General features: G+C 35.3%; 1 long non-coding RNA gene across 1 annotated transcript; it reads right to left on the bottom strand.

Moving 5' to 3' along the window:
* Nucleotides 1–54: 54 nt before the first annotated feature.
* Nucleotides 55–16640, bottom strand: LOC118760890. Its single transcript, XR_004997021.1, has 3 exons — nt 16628–16640; nt 13529–13531; nt 55–191 (listed from the first exon to the last, which is right to left on the bottom strand). It is a non-coding gene; the product is annotated as an uncharacterized LOC118760890 (long non-coding RNA).
* Between the last annotated feature and the right edge of the window lie 845 nt (nt 16641–17485).

Raw genomic sequence — 17485 nt, 5'->3', positions numbered from 1 at the left:
TTTTTTTATGCTTTGATACTGGTGATACGTTTCCTCTTTAGTCTCTAGCTCCTTACAAACATTGTAGACGAAAGATCTGCAAATTTTTTAAATCGAGATATTTCTAAATCCCTATGGTCAGCCTTTATTACCGCAATAATAGCATGCCTCTTCATTTCTTGAATAAGCTGAGGGTCTGCCCTTATTATTTTCTGAAACAAAGATTATACAGAGTTAGCAAAAAATGATAAATATGAATTCACTTCAACCAATTGTATTCGCTGCTGAATTATTTTGGTTATTCACATGTGGTTGAGATGAACGAACTAGATTTAAATTGCATATGAGTATGAACATTTGTATATGCACTGTGGATACATTGTATTCATATGGTACATATAAGTGTATATAATTATGTATATTGGGTTATGTCATACTGAGGAAGTTAATGGGTATTGCATCCCTAAACCGGACGCGCAGGAGTGGCTGTGTGGTAAGTTGGCTGTGTGGTAAGTAGCTTGCTAACCAACCACATGGTTCCGGGTTCAGTCCCACTGCGTGGCATCTTGGGAAAGTGTCTTCTGCTATAGCCCCGGGCCGACCAATGCCTTGTGAGTGGATTTGGTTGACGGACTGAAAGAAGCCTGTCGTATATATGTATATATATATATATGTGTGTGTGTGTATGTGTGGTGTGTCTGTGTTTGTCCCCCTAGCATTGCTTGACAACCGATGCGGTGTGTTTACATCCGAACTTAGCGGGTTCGGCCCAAAAGAGACCGATAGAATAAGTACTGGGCTTACAAAGAATAAATCCCGGGTCGATTTGCTCGACTCTAAAAGGCGGTGCTCCAGCATGGCCGCAGTCAAATGACTGAAACAAGTAAAAGAGTAAAAGAGTAAAGAGTATTGATCTACGGCTAAATCTTTTTAAGAAAATCTTTTTTTGTTCATTTTCCTCGTTTTCAGCCCGTGTCTATGTGATAAAAAAAGGTAGTTTTAGATCCATTTGGCATCTATTTATAGCATGCGGAGCTACCCAGTAGTTGCCCTTATTATAATTATATTTATATAATTAATTACTTTGTATTGATTTTTTGTTTAAATGGTTTATTACATGCTAGCTACTTCATAAAATCTTATATAGACTTAGATTTTATCCTTAATTATAATGATATATGTATGTATGTATGCATGTATGCATGCATGTATGTATGTATGTATGTATGTATGTATGTATGTATGTATGTATATTCCGGGAGAATACCAGTATATAATCACAATTATTATGTAATCCGAACTTGTAAAACGTTTACTTCTACCCTGAAGCTTTGTCAATGTTTAAATATATGAATACCATAATCAGACCAGTTGTTTGCCTGTTTATACATTTATTCTATTATACATATGTACCAGCTCTATTGGAACATTGCCTATAGTCAATCTTTATTAGGTAGTTATAATTTTCACTACCCTTTTAGATGCATTTTAAGTTGAAGTTGAATGAGTAAGTCAACCTGAGCACTAATCGTATGTCTTGTTATCTTACATCATCAGAGGTAATATTATCTGAATATCATATATATATATATATATGAGAATTTGTTTTGAGGTTTGAAAATGCACAAGAATCTGAAAATGTGTTGCTTACCAGGAAGCCAACCAACCAGAACACTAGACTTTGCGAAAGCCAAAATATTTTGACCAAAAATTCACGAGAAAAAACAAAAGATGTCATCAAAATTACACCCAATCAAAACATAATCCTTTACAGGAGAGCGAATGTATGTATGGATGGATGGATGTGGTATATATATATATATTATATATATATAATATATATATCTATATATATATATATATATATATATATTGTTGTTATTGTTTTTGTTGTGAGAGTCATTGACAACCCCGGGAGGATTCGAAGAATAGACTAGCCGAACTCTTATAAAGAGTAGAGGTTGGGTAGAGTAGGAAGGAGAACGTTTTGGTAGTCTCGCGAAGTACGTCGTGTGAACACTTTGATTCAAACTCCGCTTCATTAATATATATATCCAACGTGTGTCAACGATATATATATATATACTAATAGATTTGGAATTCTAACAAGCGAAGAAGGTGAAGAAACCTGTAAATTTCAACTGAAATTGAGAAAAGAACTACACACAACAGAAATTTAAAAAAAGAAACTTTCAATCATGTATATTTGCTATGGTCTTCACTGAACATTTACATTTGCATTACTATCTATCCCTGTGAATCTGAGTGAAATGTCTGTTAACATTTGAACATTTGATTGTTTAAACATCTTTTTCCTGAATTTGACCTTGCAAATTTAAACTCTCCTAAACCCTTTAATCTTTTTTTTTTTTTATCATTGATGAGCAAAACATTGTCAAAACCGGTTTGGTATTTCAATAAATCTATTACAAAATTTTAAAACGACTACACATTTTGAGATTCGGGTGCATTTTCAAACCCCGAAACACATTCTCCTATATTTTTCCTGCGTAGGAATACACTTTTTCTCTCCATATATAGAAAGTAAGAAAGAAAGAAAGAAAGAAAGAAAGAAAGAAAGAAAGAAAGAAAGAAAGAAAGAAAGAAAGAAATGGAGAAAGAAAGAACAAGCAAAACATGTTGTATCCCTAGAACATGTAATTTATGATTGAAACGCAATTGCAGAGAGAAGGGGAGAGAGACTGGGTGGAAGGGAGGGATAGACAGATTGATAGCTAATGAGTATGGATGTGCGTGTATCTGTATGCATATATATATATATTATTATATATATATATATATATACTTTATAATAGGTTCAGCAAGATTTGCTTTACCACATACCGAAGTTTAGAAATATATATATAATATGTATGTATGTATACATATATATATATATATATATATAGTATATTATATATATAATATATATATATATATGTTTGTGAGTGTGTGTTTGTCTGTCGTTCTCTGTGAGTGTGTGTGTGTGTGTGTTTCCATAATTTACAATTGCTTCAATAACTTGAAGTGACCAATCACACTTCATATCTGTGTTCACATGTATATAAGTTGTTTACGGTACTATATATTTTAGACAACATTCAGTTAAACACACACATCCACACACACACAACTATAGCATAAAAGTATGTTTTGATATTTGTTAAATGTACAATATTTTATAAATAGCGACAATCCCTCTAGTATCCATTATGATTGACTATTACACTCTATACAGTGTTGCATGGGCATTGATGATATGAATGAAAATAAAATTACTTGTTATTATTGGTTTCAGTTACATTTGTTATTCATTGCAATATGTATTATTTACAGAACAAATCAAATTTGTCATTCACAACCCTACAAGCTTAAACAACAACGTCTATAAATATTATATGTGCATGCATATATATATATATACACATATATGCGTGCGTAAATAACAGGAAGATAAAAGAGGGAAAGAATCTAAGAAAAAAATTTATCAGAGACAGACAGATAGACAGACAGACAGACAGACAGACAGATAGACAGACAGACAGACAGACAGACAGACAGACAGATAGACAGACAGACAGACAGACAGATAGATAGATAGATAAATAGATAGATAGATAGATAGATAGATAGATAGATAGATAGATAGATAGATAGATAGATAGATAGATAGATAGATAGATAGATAGATAAAGTGTGCAAGCGTGAGAGGTGTAGAGAGAGTAATAGATCTTCGATAATGTATAAAGCGTATGAAACGTGCTATTTTCAAATCCCTACGGCAAAACGTGTTTTTCCATATTCATTAGTCGTTTCCCCCGCCACCATCCACAAACACGATAATGGATTACCACAGAAAGTGCATTTCAGATTAGAGATGAATTTTTACTTGTTTAGTTTTAAGTTAGACCCTAGAGAGTTTCATTCCAACATTCATTACGATATGGGTAAATTAAGTCATGAAGCATTGCTTTTCATTAAACATGAGTTCTATGAAACAATTGTTGTTTTTGTTAATGTTGTTTAATCCTGCTAGGCCCTGATGGAGCTGACAGATGATCAAAGATGCCATTTTTTTTTTTTCCCGTCCCACCTGTTTTGGAAGGGAGAAAACTCTTTGTACATTAGCCAAATGTGTCCTTTCTTTTTTTAAAACTGTAGTATGATTGTGTGACATCAGGAATATTTGGTTGCTATTTCGAGATCAGTCAACTCTGTAGGGGTCCCCCAAAGGTTCATATAAATTCTAATTGTTGATATTGTTGTTATGGTGGTGGTGGTGGTGCTGCTGCTGCTACTGCTGCTGGTTCTGGTTGTTGTTGTTGTTGTTTAGTCCCCAGATTAATCTAGATCAAGAGAATTTCTGATGCAAGTGTCCGTGCTGTTCAAAAATTACACCCTGAACACTTCATCAGAACACTTCTTGATCAATGGTTAATCTGGGACCTAAACAACAACAACTACAACAGCAACTAGAATTTACACGAATCTCTAATGGATATTCTACAGTTGGTTTGTTTACGGCTTAGTGAGTCCATTACTCTATTACCCTGCATATATGTCACCTGTCGATATATAATAGTCTGAGGGGAATTTCATTAATATATCTAGCAGGTTAAATGACCAAGCATAGGCTCCTCCATCGGCCTTTATAAGCTCTGTTACTATACTTAGGTACGAACACTATTCATCAAGAGAAAGAAGAATATAACTCTTTTCAAATTACCTGTGCATGTGTCTTATTGTTCATCTCTTTGCTTAGCGTTTTCACCTACCACCTCACTCGATCTGACCTTCACTGCTTCACCGCCTTCTCATCGAACAGTTTCGCACACTAATTCACGTCATTTTCCACTAGCTTACACCTCTTACTCCCCATACTAATCTCTTCCCATTACTCCTTTACTTTATTCGCTTTCTCAGTTCACTTTAATATTCTCTTCTGAAAATTTTTACAACCAAAACGATAACGTTGTGATGTATTCTTTCTCTTCGTAGAATTAGAGCAATTTTCAGAAACGTTAGCTTACTTCATCCCTAACGGCAAATCACCTTCTTGAACTCTCTTATATATTTACAGAAATTATTGACAGCCGAGCAGCTGAAAGATGAAGTTAATCCTGGCAAGAAATGAGAGAAGAAATTAAATCTTTCGATATCAGTTTGGCTTTTGTTCTACGTGTCCAACAAACCGTAATATTTTCTTGCCAAGCTTAGCATATTACTTCTTATTTCTTTTGTTCTCTGACATCAATACTACCATTGTTGTCGCTGGTGATGCTTAACACTACCTCTATCTTAATCGTGCAGACCTGTAATAAAAGATACTTTAGCTGTGATAATCTCGTCTGTTTTAGAATATCTAGGTTCTACATTGTCGAATTTGTCTTTCCTTTATTTAACACAGATGTGATTTGAGAACAATAGGCTATTATTTCTTGCAGACCGATCACATGGTCTCCCTCGTTGACATTGTTCTGACATTGTTCATCAACCAGGCACAAGAGAAAAATATATAGATATGAATACTGTCTGTTGAACACAATATTGTGTTTAAGTCAAGTCATCGATCATAAGAATAAGACAAAGTTAATGCTGACAAGATTTATACTCAGAACATAAACGTGATAACAACAACAAAAATAGTAATAATGGTTTCTGGTTTAGGTACAGCATTATTAGGGGAAGGGGTTAGTCGATACCATCGACACTAGTACTTGATTGATACTGTTTCTATCTACTCGTCGAGAAACGATGACGCCGTGGTGATCTCATTCTCGCTCACATCATAAGCGGAAAGTGTAACCACTCGAAAGAGCTGTTCTTCACTCCTGCTCCAGAAAAGCTCTATCTACGACGATTTCATCTCAATCGAAGAAGAGGAGCTTTCTCCGTCCGGGTTGCGGTTCCGTGGAATAAGCTGCCGGACGAGATAGTGAAGATGCCGACAATCGCTCGGTTCAAAGTCTCTCTTGACCAGAAATGGCCTGAACTCTTTGTATGACCACCCTCCATGTCCTCCTACATAGCCTTGCTTTTGCTTTTTGAGCCAATAAAATTGAATTGAATTGAATTGAATACTCCGGAAGGAATTGAATTCGGATGAAAATAACATAAGGCACTTTTTCTGACTCTCTAATGATTCTGCCTGCTCGCCACCTTATCTTTGTTTCAGATTTAGATACAAAGTCTGCAATTTCGAGGGGCAGGGTTATTCGATCACATTGATCTCAGGTACTCGACTGATGCTTTAACTTTTTAATTGACTCGCGAGATGTTGAAAGGCAAAGTTGTCCTCGGTGGGATTTGAACACAAAAGTACAGCAAGGTATTTTTTTTAATCCTCTAACAATTCTGCCATAATTTCTAATTTATGCACAAGTTCAGCAATATAGTGAAAATGGGTTACTGGATTAAATCGACCTTAGTACGATCACAAACAAAGAGTTTGGTTTTCCAAAATATGGAACCAGTTTATAAACAAGCGTGTCTCGTAATAGACAATGTATATGTTGCTATACATTCTTCCTCTCTCAATAAAGAAAATTTTAATCCGCGTACTTGCAGGAACGGCCCCGCAGTCTAGGTATGTTACCATTTTGCTCTAGCTTACTTGGGAAATACATTTTCGCAAGGAGACACCGGTCTTTTGAACAAAATTTTTCCACGCATTTGTTCTCCTGAAACAGTTCGTGGCAAGAAATCCCTTGTTAGGAAGTATACTTACAAACTAAAAAGTTTGGTTTGTACTTTCAAACTATCATGTGACCAAGAACATGTGTGTGTGCTTTTGCTGTTGACACGTATTGTCACGTGTTTTCTGTATTGCTCCGGTTGTTTTAAGCTTCTTTTCTATGATTTTTTAATATATTTTATCGCATGAATATTATTTTTTAATTTACGTTCATAAAAATTTACTTTGCATTTTGCCTTTTCTGTTTGAAATGTGTTTGCCTCTCTTCAATAGTATTATGGTCTGGTTCCCATGTATCGGGAAAGTTTTACTGCCTCAAGCACTTAGACTTGATCCAAGAATACAATTCAAAAGATGATAGTTTATAACTCTTGTCGGAAGGAGATTGGCCTATTTTCAAAGACTGTTTCAATGGTTCAATGGATTTGAAGCTATTGCCTACTTATTTTCGTTTCATGTAGAGGCGGTTTATATTACTGTTGATGTATGTATATATGTATGTATAATATGTATATATATTAGCATGGATGCGTACATACATATATATATATATGTGTGTGTGTGTGTGTGAGTGTGTGTGTGTGTGTGCGTGTGCGTGTTTGTGGTGTGTTTGTGCACTTTTATTCATTTTACATTTCAGCCTAAAGCTGTAGGCATATTGAAGCACCGCCAGTATATATATATATATATATATATATATATATATTATATATATATATATATAATATATATATATATATATATATATATATATATATATATATTGTGAAATAGAAAGATGAATAATCTTGTTGCAGATTAATCAAAAGTTTAACCGATACCTTGGTAGCAAAAATCACAGCAGAAGACAGCACGGTTGGAGGTACAACCATATGGTGTTGCAACCGTGCATTGGTGCGGATAATTGAATTTTAATATTATTAGTGAATTGAAGAAATGGAGTTGAACGAAGATTGAACAGAAATCGTTTATGCTTCTACACACGTGTTTCGAAAGGCACAATTAACCAAATTCGATTGAATAAGGAGATCATATTGTGTCTTTCTCTTCAGGAAGAAATAGGAAATCCGGTGGAAAAAACAAAAACAGAGACAGAGGCGGAGCAAAACAAATCGAACGAGGCTCCTAAGAGCCCATGGCCAAACTGTTTATCAATGTATGTTGAAAACTGGTGGTGGGTGCGTTGAAGGTTTTAAGGGTCAGGCAGCGGTCATTCCGGTGGGTGGGAGCATGGGGTGCTTAGATGTTCTTTGTGACCGAGACTAAAGTTCTGACTATTTAAGAATATTAGGTGTATATATGGGGCGAGAAAATCTACTTAGAAACATGTGTGTGTGTACTGTTCTATGTGTTCGTATGTGCGTTTGATCACGTGGCCGTCAGTTGGTAAACAGCCTACACAATGGTCACTGCTGTAAAATCCGTCGGGTGGCAGAAAAAAATTTTTATGTGTGCGTGTGTTCGTCTAAACCTGCCTTGTCAAAGAAACCCCCCGTCGTCAAGACAAACAAACATTCGTCTCCCAGGAGTAATTCCCCTTGCAATGGTTAATCATATTTCTCTTAAAAATTTTTCAGAATTTATTTCAAGGGCTATTTTCATATAAGTAGTGTAACCGGGCGCAGGTATTATTTATAAGCGTTATTTATAAGCAAGATAAGTATAACGCCGCCAGTGGGGGCATCGAAAAGCCGACTGTAAAAGTCCGTAACCATCCGGTCTCTGGCGAACAATATATGGAAGAGTTCGGAGACACAAAGGTTGCACTTCCTTCTGCCTTTTGGTTAATTGTGCCTTTCGAAACACGTGTAGAATGCAATAAAACGATTTCTGTTCAATCTTCGTTCAACTCCATTTCTTCAATTCACTAATAATATATATTATATATATATATATATATATATATATATATATATATGCATGGTGTATACATTATGTATGCATGTATGTATTTATGCACATTATTTTGGGTCATGCTCGGGTAGTTTCTGAGGACTGTATTTCATTTTGTTTAATTACTGGGTTGTGGTCATCCCGAGGCACATTTTGAAGGGTATAGTCGAACACAACAACGCCAGGATTTATTTTTGAAGTCCGGTATTTATTCTAATGTTTGTTTTTACAAAACTGCAAGATTACGGAGACTTAAGCAAGCCAACAGCGGTTGTCAAACGACAGAGGCCATGCATACACACACACACACACACACACACACACACACACACACACACGCACATACATATACACGTACACACGTGTATATATATATCTTTTACTCTTTTACTTGTTTCAGTCATTTGACTTCGGCCATGCTAGAGCACCACCTTTAGTCGACAAATCGACCCCAGGACTTATTCTTTGGAAGTCTAATACTTATTCTATCGGTTCTTTTACCGAACCGCTAAGTTACGGGGACGATAACACACCAGCATCGGTTGTCAAGTGATGTTGGGGGGACAAACACAGACACACAAACATATACACACACATACATATATATACATATATACGACGGGCTTCTTTCAGTTTCTGTCTACCAAATCTACTCACAAAGCTTTGGTCGACCCGAGGTTATAGTAGAAGACACTTGTCCAAAGTTCCACGCAGTGGGAATGAACCAGAAACCATGTGGTTGGTAAGCAACCTACTTGCCAATATATAAGTGTGTGTGTGTGTGTGTGTGTGTGTGTGGTGTGTGTGTGTGTGTGTGTGTGTGTGTGTGTGTGTGTGTGTGAGCTGCCACACTGTCTCTGTCTTCCACATTCACTCACAAGGCATTAGTCGTTTCGGGGCTGTTGTAGAAGAAAATAGCCTAAGGTGCCCCTTGTAGGACTGAACTCAAAACCAAGTTGGTACATAGTAGTATTCTTAAATATGTAGTCATGTCTGTGTCTATATGCTGATAATTTTATGCTGTTGAAGTAAACGTACAATCACTGCGAAGTGAGAGGAGCGTAATTTGTTGTTTAAAGCAAACATCGATTCTTTTTTTAATAATTCAAACTTTCTCTTCCGTCTTTACAATATTTCTGCTTTCTTAAATCAGTTTCAGATGATATATCGATAAAAATTCCACAGAGAAAATGAGATCTTTTTCATGAGAAAAACCACATTGAATATCTTCATGAGCCAAAAAAAAAAAAATCCCAATATTTTATGTAAATTCTGAAACCATAAATCAAAATAGCTATTTATTTTATTGAAGTTTATTGTGATGTTTGTTATAGATTGCTTATACAAAATCGTTCATAATGATAGTTTGGGGATGAGAGAGATTCCTTCTAAATAACGACACTGTTTCTTTTATAATGTCCATGTTGTTATGGTACCGCCCCCGAGTTTGGTGACATAAAAAAATAAGTGAAAAATCAGAAAACTTAGCAAATGCGCAAGGATGCGTTTCAGATTTTAACGCGTTCTATTATAATGGTATGAAAGCTAAAATGTCAGGTTTTTCACTCCTCACAGCGATCACTTATACTGGTTTCAAATTCTGACTGAGGAGTAAGTCCATCACATCGACTCCCTAGTTCAACTTGTTATTTTATCGACCCCGAAGGGATGAAAGACAATGTCGACCTCGGTGTAATTTGAACTCAGAACATTAAGACAGACGAAATGCTAAGCATTTTGCCCGTTGTGCTGACGATACTGCCAGCTTGATGCTTTAGAGCAAACAATTATATCGACACGATTAACGTATTTTGTTACCCAACATATTCAGTTGTTTAGCTTTAGATTAGTCATGCCAGCCCAACATATTGAGCTATTCTTTAGCCCCAGTTGTCATGCTCCACCAGGCCTTTGCTCAACAGCCGTTATTATGTCGTCTCGTATATCTACGACCACATTGTGTAATGTGTCCTTCATTTGCTTTTTAAAGACTGTCATTTCAAGAGATTTGGTTTCTAACTCTTATAGAAAGAACGACCGCGTATAGAGACACCCACGGTGGCTCTGGTTACTATTGAAGCTTTCATAAACACACACACACACACAACACACACACACACACACACACACACACACACACACACCACACACACACACAGAGTCATTTTATTATTCTATTATCGATTTCAGCCAGAGTCTGTGGTCATGCTGCAGTACCGCCGCAAAAAGTACTAAGGTTTATGGTTTTATATCAAGTTATATTAAAATACAACTTAACATGAAACTGAAAGATTGCTCAATACGTTGTTGTGGAGTGTAGACATACATGCCTACATACTTATATACATACATACATTTATATAGATATAAGGTTTGTTAGTATTGTGGTTGTTATTGTGTACGTTCCACAGCAATAATAATAGACCTGGATCAATTTCTCTTACCATAACCATCCCTTCTTTATATTCAGGCATATCTCCGACTATATTTCCCTATGTTATTTTTAGCATTCTGAGCGCATATTTACATTGATGTTTCTCATTCACAACCACTACTCTCTCACACTCTCTCATCCTTTCTTTTTCTCTCTTTCTTTCCCTGTCTCTCTTTCACTCTCTCTCTCACTCTATCTATCTATCTTTCTATCTATCTCTCTTATGATTTCTCCTTTCTGCCTTATTTATAATTATGTCGTTGCCATGCATATTCAACTTGTTGATATGTGTGTGTGTTGTGTGTGTGTGTGTATGTGTGTGTGTGTGTGTGTGTGTGTGTGTGTGTGTGTGTGTGTGTATGTGTTGTGTCACAATGTATTCCAATCTAATAAGAATGCAATATCTCAGATCAACAGCAAGATATTTCTTTAGGTTCATTTCATTACATTATTGTTGTTTATTTTTAGATTTTTACATTCTCCCTTACATTTAGTTTCTGACATCCGAATGACAGGCAGCATTTACAGTATACGCATGTGTGTGTGTGTGTGTGTGTGTGTGTGTGTGTGTATGTGTGTGTGTGTGTGTGTGTGTGTGTGTGCGTGCGTGTGTGTACTACACATGTGGAAATTTGTGGATGTGTTTGTTTGTGGCATTGTTATCTAACTCCTCCTACATGGTTTTATCGATTTTGATGAAACTTAGTAGGACACAGTAGGAATTATGTCTGGAAAACTAGTGGCATACTTAGATTGTTGTAAAAATCGATAAGGTCCCTGGAAGCGATGTTTATATCTACTACATATAACTAATATATTGTTTTTAAACAACCAAGGGAAATAACCCATTCGCTCCTGAAAGGGATCCTTATATATGGCCAAGGGAAATAACCCATTCATGTTCGTAAATTATTTTGTATAAATCAAATTGAATATGCTTATTTCTTAGTATTTAAACTATTTGAGTTATTTTCGCAATTTATCCAGTACAACGCTTAAACAAATAAACATTATATTCCTAAACAATAGATCCATTTATTTCGATTAGTGACTTATTCACGAATATACCAACACTAGCGCCACTGAGAGTAATATTCTCTGCGAACGTATAAATGCTTTTGTCAGAGTTGTTTACTTTGAATTGTTATTATCGCATATCTAATTAACCAGTTATTATGTAACATGCTTCACGAATTTAGTATACATGCCTTATTTAGTATACATTTCCTCCTAAGTTCTATATACTCTGGGAACGTATTAAAGCTCTTTTCGGTACTACCTTATTTGAATTCTTACTATCGGGTAATTAATTTCAGGTTATTACATAACTGACTTCACAATTTGGATTTTTCTCCTAGATACCTTAGGTAAGACATTCCCTGACGTACTTTTCGCCATCTACAAAGATGATGCCCTCGCCTTAACATACAAATGGACCAGCACAAGATCGTTTTAGGAAGGATATTATCCAGTTAATGAAATACTTCGGACTTAGTGTAACTATAGATACTAACCTGACGGTTGTCAATTCTTAGACGTTTCCTAGATCTTAATAAGAATATTTATAAGCCTATAGGAAGCCCAATGATAGACTAAGTTATATTATGTAGGTTCATGCCATCCCCTATAGTAATTCAAATTTTAGTTTAAAATATTAGTAAGAGGATCTCTAGCCTCTCCTCTGATAAGGACACCTTTAATAGCGTTGCCCCAGTTTATAATAAGGCTTTAAAAGATAGTGGTTTTAGCGAAAAAATAAAATATACACCCGTTACCAGCCCAACAGTAAGGAAAAGGAATAATAGAAATAGGAAGGTCATCTGGTTTACACCCCCTTACTCACCCGAGGTGGCCTTCAATATAGGTAAATATTTCCTAGCACTGATAGATAGACATTTTCCAGTTAACCATACTTATAGGAAACTCTTCAATAGACACAATTTAAAAATTAGTTTTAGTTCCACTACCAATTTTAAAAACATAATCAAACATAACTACAAAAAACACAAGAGAACAGCTGTTCATGCAGGAATAAAGAATTGTGCCCGCTAAATGGAGCTTGCATGTCCAAGACCATCATATATGAAGCTACCGTAGACTCTATAACCACTAAAGACACCGTTTCGACGAAGAAATACGTGGGCCTTACAGAGGGTAATTTCAAGGCCAGGTTCAATAACCACACTTTGAGCTTTAGGCACTGGAACAAAAGAAAAGCGACACAATTATCTAGTCACATTTGGTCTTTAAAAGATAAAGGTGTCGATTATAACATACATTGGAAGATTTTGGCCAAATGTAAGCCCTATACCAACGGCAGCGGAAGGTGCGGTCTATGCGACATGGAGAGATGGCTTATCTGGAAAAGCAGCTTAAACCCTACTACATGTCTAAACTCAAGGACAGAACTTTTCGGATCATGTCCATATGTGACTAAATTTCTGTTAGGTTTTTGGTCCTCTAAAGAAAGCAGATAGAACATGCTTCCTATGTTATGTCCCAAGAAGGGTTTTTTTACCTCATCATACCTTCTATCATATATTTTTTATATATATTTTATGTATATTTTTTATATATTTTTATATATTTTTTATGTATTTTTATATAATTTTTTATGGCGATAAATGCGAGTGAATATGTGTACGTTTACATAGCGATGTATAAGTACGCAGGCAAGCAGAGTTATAACACAGTAATTTCCCTTTGTATAATGGTATTTTTTCATAGCGTTTTCAAATAGCCAGATAACCGAAGAGATGGCGTCGTGGATTCCCACTTCGGCATCTGAAACTCAGAGTTTTATTTTGACTATCACGTAATGTAACATATTATTTTATATATATATATATATATATATGGCTCAAAACAGTTTGATTTAAACTCCTTGGTACTCTCAGTTTCAAACGTGTCATTAGTCTTCGGCCATATATATATATATATATATATATATATATTTATATATATACACACATATGCACATGCATATAGAAATGTGTGTGGTGTGCATTTACTCTAATCGTCTATTATTGCTCACAGCGATAAAACAAATAGCAATTTCTAACTCAGATCAGCAAATTTTGAGGCTCGGTTATAACCGACTAAATTGTCTCCGGTGCATCCCAAGGAATTTATCAATTCACTGAAGGACAATAACATATAACGCGAGGCTGAGAGTACAGAACTAAAGGCTGAGTTGTTGTAGCTATGGCACCAACGGGTTTTTAGAGAAAAGAACATCACATTGTAGTTTCAAGGCAGAGAACAGCAGACTCCAGTTTCCATAGATTTCTATGGTTATTAAGTACATTCTGATCCACCCGATCACATATCCTTCTCATCACTTCTGCACTGATAACTTGCTCATACTAGCATACAAAAGTGACAACAACTAAGTGTGAGTGTCATGTGCAATGCCCCTGACCACCACCAGCTGAAGATGATGATGAAGTGGAGGTGGAGGTGGAGGAGAATGAAGAGAAGAGGGAGGAGGAGGAGGAGGAGGTGAACAACGACGATGATGCTGACTGTGATGTTGATGACACAGACGTTATGCTAATGGTGTGATGACATTGAGAACGGCAGGAGAGAATTACGATATCTATGACAATGGTAATAATGATAACTAGTTTCATACTTGTTGGTGGGCGTATGTACAGTAAACAGTGGTAAATTTAAGGGGTATGTAAAGAGATTCACAGATATCCCATATGAACACATAACACACGTATTAACAGCCCCTGATACGGTGAAACTAATGAGGAGTGAGGGACTCTTGAGGGTGCTCGGGACTCTTGAGCTTTCACGATATTTAGTTTGAGTGTTGATTCAGTGGTGATTTCAATGATGTTAATAAAGATTATTAAAATATCTAAGAGAAAAGTATAATATCGACTGTATTATAAGCTTTATCAAATTTGATTTCCCTGTTGTGTTAGGACTATAATTCATGCAAGAATAAAGACAAATGAGGTGGAGAAGCAACGTACGGAGATGGGGAGATAAAAATAGTAAGGGGGAGGGTAAGGAGGGTTATTGAAATTATTCAATCAAGTTATGAGGTGGACAAGAAAAACGGTGACCTGTAATGAGAAATGGATACGCTTTGACAACAGCAGGAGAACAGGGCAGTGATTAGATGCAGGATAATCACCTAAACACTACTCAAACCTACCATTGTACCCCTAAAAAGTCAGTAGACACTGTATGATGGTCTGCGGAGGGAATTATTCATTATTCATTTTTGCAAAAGGAAAAACGGCAACAGCAACATCATATTGCCAGGAAATTTATTGTATGCATGAGAATGTGAAAAAGAAGCAACCCAGACTAGTGAAAAGAGATGGCCCAATTTTGCTCTACGACAATGCACGTCCTCACACTCCTCGAGCTTCGGTCCCAAAGTTGCAAAGCCTGAAGTATGAGATTTTGCAACATCCTCCCTATTCCCCTGACATCTCTCCTACTGATCATCACTTATTTAAACATTTTGAGCTTTACAGAAGCAATAAAACATTCTTAAATAGAGAAGAGGTAATTGAAGCATTCGGACAGTTTATCAGCAAAAGATGATTTTTTTTTGTTACAGATGGAATATATGACATAGAGAAATGTTGGGTAAACGTCATAAATGAACATGGATCATACTTTGAATAAATAAATCAGTTCTCTAACACCTCTGAAACATTTTATTGTTACTTTTCAAATACGACATTTCATGTAAAACAACCTAATACTTTCGGTATGATTCTGACCAAGCTCTCAGGATTAATTTTCATTTGTGTTTAAATTTTCCTTGTTGTTCTGATTTTGAATTGAGGTAGATATCTTGTTATCTCGAGGGCTTCAATATTAGTTATCTTTTAGCACTACACAAAGTACAATTGTTACTCTCTTTCCAGTAGAGGCTAGATTGTTTTACTAATTTTTATTTTCTATTGTAATTGGAGATCACTTCTTTTAGCGCCCAGGTGTAGTTGGCGAGTTCAGTCGTATGCCGTTCTTCCGTGTTCCTGAAGTTAAATGATTGAAACAACGTATTTTTAATTTAACTTCGGTCATTCCTAGTTTCCACTTGATGGTGTTTCCTTGGTTAGGTTTAAGGCGTTCGACATCTGTTCGGTTGATAATAGATTTAGTACAACATAATCTGTTCAGAAGACAAAGACAATTATCTTCTGAACGAATTGTGTTGAGGATGCCTTCTTCAGATCTGCTTGTAGATTTACGTGTCATGACGATGTTTCATGTTTGAGGTGTAACTGTAACTCATGAGTAAGACATGGGCAGAAAGAAAGAAAGAAAGAAAGAAAGAAAGAAAGAAAGAAAGAAAGAAAGAAAGAAAGAAAGTGAGGGTGTGTGTATCTGTCCTTTTATCTGCTTGTTAAATTCTCATATTTCGATTGAATAAAAATGTTTATTTGCTAAGCTGAGAAAGAGCTTAGCTTCATTAAATTTCACATTCACTACTTAGAAAATAAGCATTCCCACGTCTTCCCCTTCAAAAGACCAGCATATAGGAGTTTAAGAAGCGCACACTTCCTTTACAGATTCAACCTAAATATCAAATAGAAAAACATTATCCACCTATTTAAGTATCTCCCCGTCTCTCTATCAAGTTGTGTTCCGACCTGAATTCATTTCTTCAATTGTTTTATTTAATAAAATAAACTCCCCTAAGGGAAAAGACATACTTTTTTCAGACGAATACCTGAGTTATCTAACCACTGCTAAGTCCAAATGCATCGAACTTGCTTAAATAATTCCCGGATTCTCACACGGCAAGATAAAGATAAGAACAGAAGCATGCATCATTGATTTATTCTACTATTACATAAGTCCACGAAACAGTCTGTAGCCACATGAGATCTTATGTACTTACTCTATCACATTAAACATACACCTACACAACTGTCTACTAACCCGGTATTTAATTATTTTGTGTCGTACAGAGTTAAATCCATTTCAGTTATATGTAACATATATATATATATATATATATATATATATATATATATATAATGTGTTAATAATATATATATATATATATATAGGTATGTATATATATATATATAAATATAGTATATATATATAATATATATATATATATATATATATATGTATATATACATATATATATATATATATATATATATATATATATGTATATATACATATATATATAATATATATATATATATATATTAATATATATATATTATATATATATAATATAATATATATATATATATATATATATATATATAAAAAGCATTAATAAATCTCCGAACAGATGTAAACAGTAACCGCTCGACAGCATTAATAAATCTCCGGACGAGATGTAAACAGTAACCGCTCGACACGTAAAGTGTACTAGTGTACTAGCTATCTGAATGTGGCTAGCCACTGGGGGTGGGTATTACTGAAGCTTATAGCCCCAGGAGATCATCGTCTCCAGCTGGCTTTAGACACCACTTTCTGTGCTCTTC

This window comes from Octopus sinensis, unplaced genomic scaffold (assembly GCF_006345805.1).
Source record: "Octopus sinensis unplaced genomic scaffold, ASM634580v1 Contig01313, whole genome shotgun sequence".
NCBI lineage: Eukaryota > Metazoa > Mollusca > Cephalopoda > Octopoda > Octopodidae > Octopus > Octopus sinensis.
Note: the sequence above shows the minus strand (reverse complement) of the source record. Positions and strands in the feature narration are given on the sequence as shown.